This window comes from Rhinoraja longicauda, chromosome 2 (assembly GCF_053455715.1).
Source record: "Rhinoraja longicauda isolate Sanriku21f chromosome 2, sRhiLon1.1, whole genome shotgun sequence".
In the NCBI taxonomy this organism is placed as follows: domain Eukaryota; kingdom Metazoa; phylum Chordata; class Chondrichthyes; order Rajiformes; family Arhynchobatidae; genus Rhinoraja; species Rhinoraja longicauda.
Genome location: NC_135954.1, coordinates 39,710,777 through 39,718,230, shown reverse-complemented (window position 1 = coordinate 39,718,230; position 7,454 = coordinate 39,710,777). Strand labels below are relative to the sequence as shown.

The 7,454-nt window shown below is 45.0% G+C and overlaps 1 protein-coding gene across 3 annotated transcripts in view; it reads left to right on the top strand.

Annotated features, from left to right (window-relative positions):
* Positions 1-1,674: 1,674 nt before the first annotated feature.
* The window catches only part of rab5aa (RAB5A, member RAS oncogene family, a), a 29,271-nt gene continuing 23,491 nt past the window's right edge, over positions 1,675-7,454 (top strand). For 2 of the 3 annotated variants that reach the window (XM_078417877.1, XM_078417897.1), the window contains exon 1: positions 1,675-1,832. The gene's annotated coding sequence lies outside the window, so the exon portion shown is untranslated. Of the gene's footprint in view, positions 1,833-2,136; positions 2,385-7,454 lie in introns of those variants that run through there. The other variant, XM_078417887.1, reaches the window with a different exon arrangement.

The window sequence follows — 7,454 nt, the reverse complement described above, 5'->3', positions numbered from 1 at the left end:
ACAAAAATTGCAAAAATGTTACGTTTTAACATGTTTTATAAAAGAACTGTTCAATTAAAATCACTTTTTAACAGTGCTTCTGCAGTAAGAAAGACTATGGGGGAACTAAGTGGGTTGAGCAGGATCGGGAAGGGGCGTTAGGGTGGAGCAATTGTCAACTTTTAGATCCTGATACAGGGACTCGACCCAAAAGGTCAACTCAAGAATTATTCCAGCACTTAATGTTTTGAATTAAGAACTGGGTTAATCTCGACTCTGTCCAGCCCTATACACCTTCGTTCAGTCTGCCTTAGCCTACGTGATCGCCTGGTTCCCAAATACTTTAACTCCCCTTTCTGTTCCCATACTGACCTTTCTGTCCTGGGCCTCCTCCACTGTCGGAGTAAGGCCAAATGCAACTTGGCAGAACAGCATCTCATATTTTGCTTGGGCAGCTTACAACCCAGCAGTATGAATAATAACTTCTCTTGCATCCCCCCCCCCCCCTCTCTCTCTCTCTCTCTCGGTCCTGCCCCAACCCGTCGTCGTACCGTCATTGGTTGTAGTTCATGGTCGTCCTGCTGAGTTTCACTGTTTGTATTACTCGTTAACACCTTCCCCACAGCCAACATTGGACCATTCTGGGCTCCACCTTTCTTTGATCATCATTGCTGGCTTTGATCTGCCTTTTTGCATTTCTGTTATTAATTTGTTCTATGTACATTTTCATATCTATCGGTTTCCTCTCCCCTCTCAGTCTGAAGAAGGGCATCGACTCAATGTCGCCTATTCCTTTTCTCTGGAGATGCTGTCTGACCTGCTAAGTTGCTCCAGCTTTTTGTACCGATCTTAGAATAATATTCAATTGTTCGGGAAATCTGATAACCAGGCACTGGAGTTTCAAGCAAGCTTTTGTTCTGATCTCCCAAACCTTTTGCTCCTTTCACTATAGAACAAAGGAGCTGCATATGAAATGTTTGAAGGGTCTCGACCCGAAACATCACCCATTCCTTCTCTCCAGAGATGGTGCCTGCCCTGCTGATTTACTCCAGCATTTTGTGTCTATTAAGGAACTGCAGATAGAAAATAGGTGCAGGAATAGGCCATTTGAGCCAGCACTGCCATTCAATATGATCATGGCTAATCATCAAAAAATCAGTACCCCATTCCTGCTTTTTCCCCATATCCCTTGATTCCTTTAGCCCTAAGAGCTAAATCTAACTCTCTTGAAAACATCCAGTGAATTGGCCTCCACTGCCTTCTGTGGCAGAGATTTACACAGATTCACCACTCTGGGTGAAAACGTTTTTGCTCATCTCAATCCTAAATGGCCTATCCCTTATTCTTAAAGTGTGACCCCTCGTTCTGGTCTCCCCCAACATCGGGAACATTTTTCCTGCATCTAGCCTGTCCAATCCTTTAAGAATTTTTTATGTTTTTCTAAGTTCCCCTTCTATCCCAACTTCTATAAGATGTTGGTTTTCACAAAGTGCTGGAGTAACTCAGAGGGTAACGCAGCATCTTTGGAGAACGTCCAGAAATACCGCGTGCACTTTGTAGTCCCGTTTGTTGCTCTCTTGGGGCGACTCTGCCCTGCTGCAGGAGAGGGTGGGGGATGGGCAGAGGCGCAGCCGCTGGGCGTGTGTAGGGCCTGGCGGAAGCTGACACTGACGCGGCGGCGGTGATGCGGCGTGTGAATGAGTTCCGGTGCAGGCGGCGGCAGCGGCGCTGGCGTTGTGCGGCGCGGCGCTGCGCTCGGGCAGTCGCTGGACGCCCATTAATGTCATAGTCCTCGGCTGGAGGGAGGGAGGGAGCGGCCGGCCGCCCGCACGGACGGACGCCTCCTTCAGCTGGTAAGTTCCCAGCAGGGAGGCTGTCGTTTAAGGTGTTACTGCCAGCCGGGCAGTGGGTTTGTGTACGTTGTGTTAGATGGGGGTGGAGAGGAGCCGGAGCCAGGCTCGCGTTAAACTCGCTGCATCTGAAAACCCAAGATGGCGTCTCCCGGCTGCGTAGACTCGTCGGTGGAGAGGGGCGGGCTCGGAGAGTGGGGGTCAGTGTGGGGCGCAGGGGCGGCTGGGTGACCGGGGGAGGGTGTTACTGGTGAGTGGGGTGGATGCTGCCGGCGGCCCAGCGGTGAGTGGGTGAGTGAGTCAGGGCCGCCGCCTTAGGCCCGAGTGTTTTTGTTGCAAGTCAGGAATGACGTCAGCGGCGCAACTGGAGCCAGAGTCTGGCTTTTTTTAAGTCATTAATTAATTAATTAAAACAACTTCGGCTGCCAGGAGGAAGAGGGGAGAGAACGGTGTTTCTGATCCAGTTGGCCAGGCAGAGGTTCAGTCTCAAATGTTGTCGTTTCGGTGCATGTTGTTCATTAATTAAACGCCAGGGATTAAACAGAACGTAAACAAGTAAGTTAAAGTACGACACACAAAAATATATAAGCGGTATAATCGTTTGGCTATTTTAAACCGAATTGAGTTATCTGGGAGATTTAAAAAAAATCTTATCAAAGCGAAAATGACGTCCGCATCCTTCAAATGAATAAATTAAATGCCTGAATGTACTGAAGTGAAATTGTCTGAATTAGCTCAATTCTATGCATTCTGTTGAAAATGTCAATGTCGGCATGGAGATGTTTGCATGCAATATTAATTGAAAACTTCGGATTAATGTGTTCTGTCTGCTATTATACAATAAGGAACGCTCGACATCTGAAAATGCGGAAACGGGTATTATGTATGTTATAGTCGTAAAACTAAGGCCACTTCATTATAATTCCTTAATTTATTCCTAATAATTGGGTTGGTTGGAACGACTTGGAAGTTCAAAATAGTCACGTCAACTACCGTCTCCTTTTTTTTGTGATCCTGTGTATCCCCATAACTTCCTCAATGCACTGATTGTTTGGTACAGGGATTTACTCTTCAACACTTCACTGTGGAATTAGGAGTAGAAGAATGAAAATTGTTACACTACTACAATGGTTTTCCATTTCCAAACGGATATTTTAGTTGTTTTACTTGTGGAAACTAATGTACAGATTTAAAAATGTATGGTGACAATTGTTTTACATTTGAGGAAATGGGTGCTCCCGGTTGACCTTTGGAATAGGCTCTTTACTGAGCACCTGATTAGACCGCTGGGATTTGATTTTGAACGAGGACGTATATAATTTAAGGAATAACATATGCTCAAAGTTGTTGAATAGAGAATACAATTTAAAACTTACAGAAATGTACTGACTTTGTTAAAGTAGATATCGTTTGTTAAAATATCTTTTAACATGAAGCCAGTTAAGTACGGCATAAAAACTGGTCCTTCAGCCTTCCATGTCCATTCCAACCATTTTTGCATCTACACTGTCTATGCATGGTTGGTAACTTGTCCCGTAAAGGAAATTGATGTTTGTTCAAAATTAATAAACATTCAGACTTTAGTTTTGTAAAGTTTATCTAGAATAATTAATGATCCTGAGGCAGAGTGAGCATTTCTCAAAGTGAACATTTCTCAGTCTGAAGAAGGGTCTCGACCCGAAATGTCGCCCATCCCTTCTCTCCTGAGATGCTGCCTGACCTGCTGAGTTACTCCAACATTTTGTGAATAAATACCGTCGATTTGTACCAGCATCTGCAGTTATTGTCTTACATTTCTCAAAATGTAGTCAATGCGCTAATTAGTTTAGAAATACCACATGGGAAGAGTCCCTTCAGCCTACTAAGTCCATTCCTCTGTTCACACTGCTTCTGTTATTCCACCTTCTCGTTCCATACATACTGGGAGCAATTTACAGAAGCTAATTAATCTACAAACCCGCGCGTCAGTGGGATGTGAGAAGAAATGGGAGGAGGTTCAGTCGGTCACAGGACGACATTTCTAGGAGTAAATATCACCAGTAACTTGTCGTGGATTACCCATATCGAAGCAAAGGCCAAGCAAACACAACAACACCTCTACTTCCTTAGCAGGGTAAGGAAGTTCGGCATGTCCCCAACTTCTACAGATGTTCTGTAGAATGTATTTTATCAGGATGCATCATAGCATGATTTGGGAACAGCTCCATCCAAGAATGCAAGTGAATTGTGGGTGCGGCCCAGACTATCACGCAAACAACCTCCGTTCCATTGATTACAGTTACACTTCATGCTTCACAAGGCCATCCGCATAATCAAGGTCGTCTCACCGCGCACGCCCCCACTCCAAATCAGGCAAGAGGTGCAGAAGTGTGAAAATGCTTGTGAAACTGATAGTTTCTTCACAGCTGTTAGCAGGCAACTAAGCCATCCTAACAACAACTAGAGAACGGTCCTGAACTACCATCTACCTCATTGGAAGCCCTCACACTAACTTTCACTGGACTTTATTGTTGCACTAAATATTATTCCCTTTAACATGTGTCTGTAATCATGTAGTCTTTCTACTGTTTTTCACTGTACCTCGGTACACATGACAATAAACTAAACAGCCCAGACAACCTCCCTTCCATTTACTACATTTACACTTCATGCTGCCTTGGCAAGGCCATCAGCATAATCAAGGGCAGGTCACTCCCCCTCTCCCATCAGGCAAGAGGTGCGAAAATGCATGTGAAACTGATAGTTTCTTCATAGCTGTTTTCAGGCAACTGGAGAGCGTTCCTGAGGTGCAATCTACTATACTTCATTGGAGGCTATTCACACTATCTTTCATTGGACTTATTATTCCCTTTATCGTGTGTCTGTACACTGTGACCCTCACACAATCTTTAATCGGACTTTACTGGACTTGTATGGCTCGATTGTAATTATATAGTCTTTCCGCTGGTTTTCACTGTACCTCGGTACACATGACAAATTAAACGTGCAAACTCCACACAGATAGCGCCCAAGATCAGGATCAAACCCGGTTCTCTAGCACCGTGATGCAGCAGCTCTACCAGTGGTGCTGCTGTGTTGCCCTAATGTTGGAAGTAAAGCAGTCATGTTGCAAGAAACAAAAATGTTTTGATGACAGTTAACTTGTTTTTGTGGTACTTATTGGGGGAATAAATAGCCAGGATACAAGATAATTCCTCTACCCAGTTTGCGGATTACACAAAGCTGGGTGGCAGTGTGAGCTGTGAGGTGCACGCAATGAGGCTGCAGGGTGACTTGGTTAGGTTGGGTGAGTGGGCAGATGCATGGCAGATGCAGTATAATGTGGATAAATGTGAGGTTATCCACTTTGGTGGCAAGAACAAGATGAATGGTGTCAGATTAGGAAAAGGGTAGGTGCAATGAAACCTGGGTGTCCTTGTACATCAGCCACTGAAAGTAAGCATGCAGTTACAGCAGGCAGTGAAGAAAGCTAATGGCATGTTGGCCTTCATTGCAAGAGGATTTGAGTTTAGGAGCAAGGAGGGCCTACTGCAGTTGTACAGGGTCTTGGTGAGACCACACCTGGAGTATTTATTATGTGCAGTTTTGGTCTCCTAATTTGAGGAGTGCAGCGTCGGTTCACCAGGTTAATTTCCCAGGGTGGCGGGACTGACATAATGAAAGAATGGGTCGACTGGGCTTGTATTCACTGGAATTGAGGATGAGAGGGAATCTTATCTGTCTATATATATCACTAAAGCTCTCGGTTTGTTTGTGTGTATATGTTTATGTGTGTACCATGCCCTCTACAAAGGCAAAACGGTACAGGACAATGCAACAATTTTAGGCCCACCCTACTCACCATTCCCCTTTGGTGTGAATAAACTCACTTTTGTTACTTTTTTAAAACAATTTACCTCATAAACTTTAATAAATGTGCTCCCCCCCGGGAGGACCAGCGCCCATGCCAGCGTGCCCCGCACCTGACATTCCTCCCATGGTGCAGCGCGCTGCTGAGGCGGCAGTAGAGGGTCCAACAAGATGGTCGTCGCGAGCAGCCGGAGAAATGGGGCCGAGGTCAGTGCCTTCTTCCTATCCACTCTCGTCCACCCAAGGCCCCGGGAGACGCTCCCTGCCCGGCATCTGGTCTGTGCCATCGCCAGCTCCCCACCCCCCACAGATTGCAGCCGAGCTGCAGGAGATGCTTCGGCTCCGCAGGAGAAACGGGGACGAGGTCACTGCCTTTTCCCTGTCCCCCCTTGCCCGCCCACGGCCATAGGGGCACTCCCCGCCCGGCAATAGGTCCACGGTTGGGCTGAGAGGGGAGGGGAGGGGAGGGAGGAAGGGGGGATGATGGGGGAGGGATGAAAGCGATGGGTGAGGGGTCGGGGGGAGTGGGTGGGGGGGTGGTGAAGGGGAGGAGGGAGTGCTGCACCCAATGCAGGAGAGGTTTGAACCCAACTTGTCCACTTGGTCTAGTAGAAACATAAAATTCTTAAGGGGTTGGACAGGCTAGATGCAGGGAAAATTTTCCAGATGTTGGGGAGTCAAGAACCAGGGGTCACAGTTTATGAATAAGGGGTAGGTCATTTAGGACTATGAGGAAAAACCTTTTCACCCAGAGAGTTGTGAATCTGTGGAATTCTCTGCCACAGAAGGCAATGGGGGCCAATTCACTGGATGTTTTCAAGAGTTAAATTTAACTCTTGGGGCTAACGTAATCAAGGGATATGGGGGAAAAGCAGGACTGGGGTTCTGATTTTGGATGATCAGCCATGATCATATTGAATGACGGTGCTGGCTCAAAGGGCCGAATGGCCTATTCCTGCTCCTATATTGATCAATATTTGACGTAAATTAAAACATGGGATTAATGTAGGATTACTGTAAATGGGTGGATGATGGTTGGCGTGGACTTGGTGGGCCAAATTGCATGTCCTTGAACTTTATCTCTCTGACTAAAAGGTCACATGGCATTATTTCATTTGAAAGATAATACCTTCAACAGTAGTGCTCTCTGACCTACATTATGTCAGTCTTTTGTCTGCAAGTTATCCACATAACAATAATATGGCGTATTACTAAAGCTATTGTGACTCTTGGCTTCTGTTGTGTAAAACTTGTTGTACATCAAAATTCTTCACTTTTAATCTACAAATTTGTCTGGAAACTAGCTAAACTTAATTTAAATTATATTAAAATGCTAATATATTTATGTTTTAAGTGTGCTGAAACTAGGATTTTTCCCTTCATGTTTGTGGAGAGATGAAAGCTTTCAAGTAATCAGAATAGCCAACTGCAGTACAAATATTGAACATTGATATTTACCTTTGCTAGCACAACATAATTCTGTACATTGTCTTCACTTGCGGATGCTAAAAAATTTAATGGTCAGGTTTAATCTGATAAGGTTTTAAAATAGGTTTATTCATTCAAGTCACTTGAGATGAGCAAAATATTGTGAATTGTCAATATTGGAAATAAAAAATGCTGGAACATGTGGGTTGCATTTGTGCATCTAACTGATCCTTAAGATTGTTTTGTTTGGAAGTAAACTTTGTCCTATGTTTTGGAGTAAGAAAGAACTGCAGATGCTGGATTAAATCAAAGGTAGACACAAAATGCTGGAGTAATTCAGCCGGACCG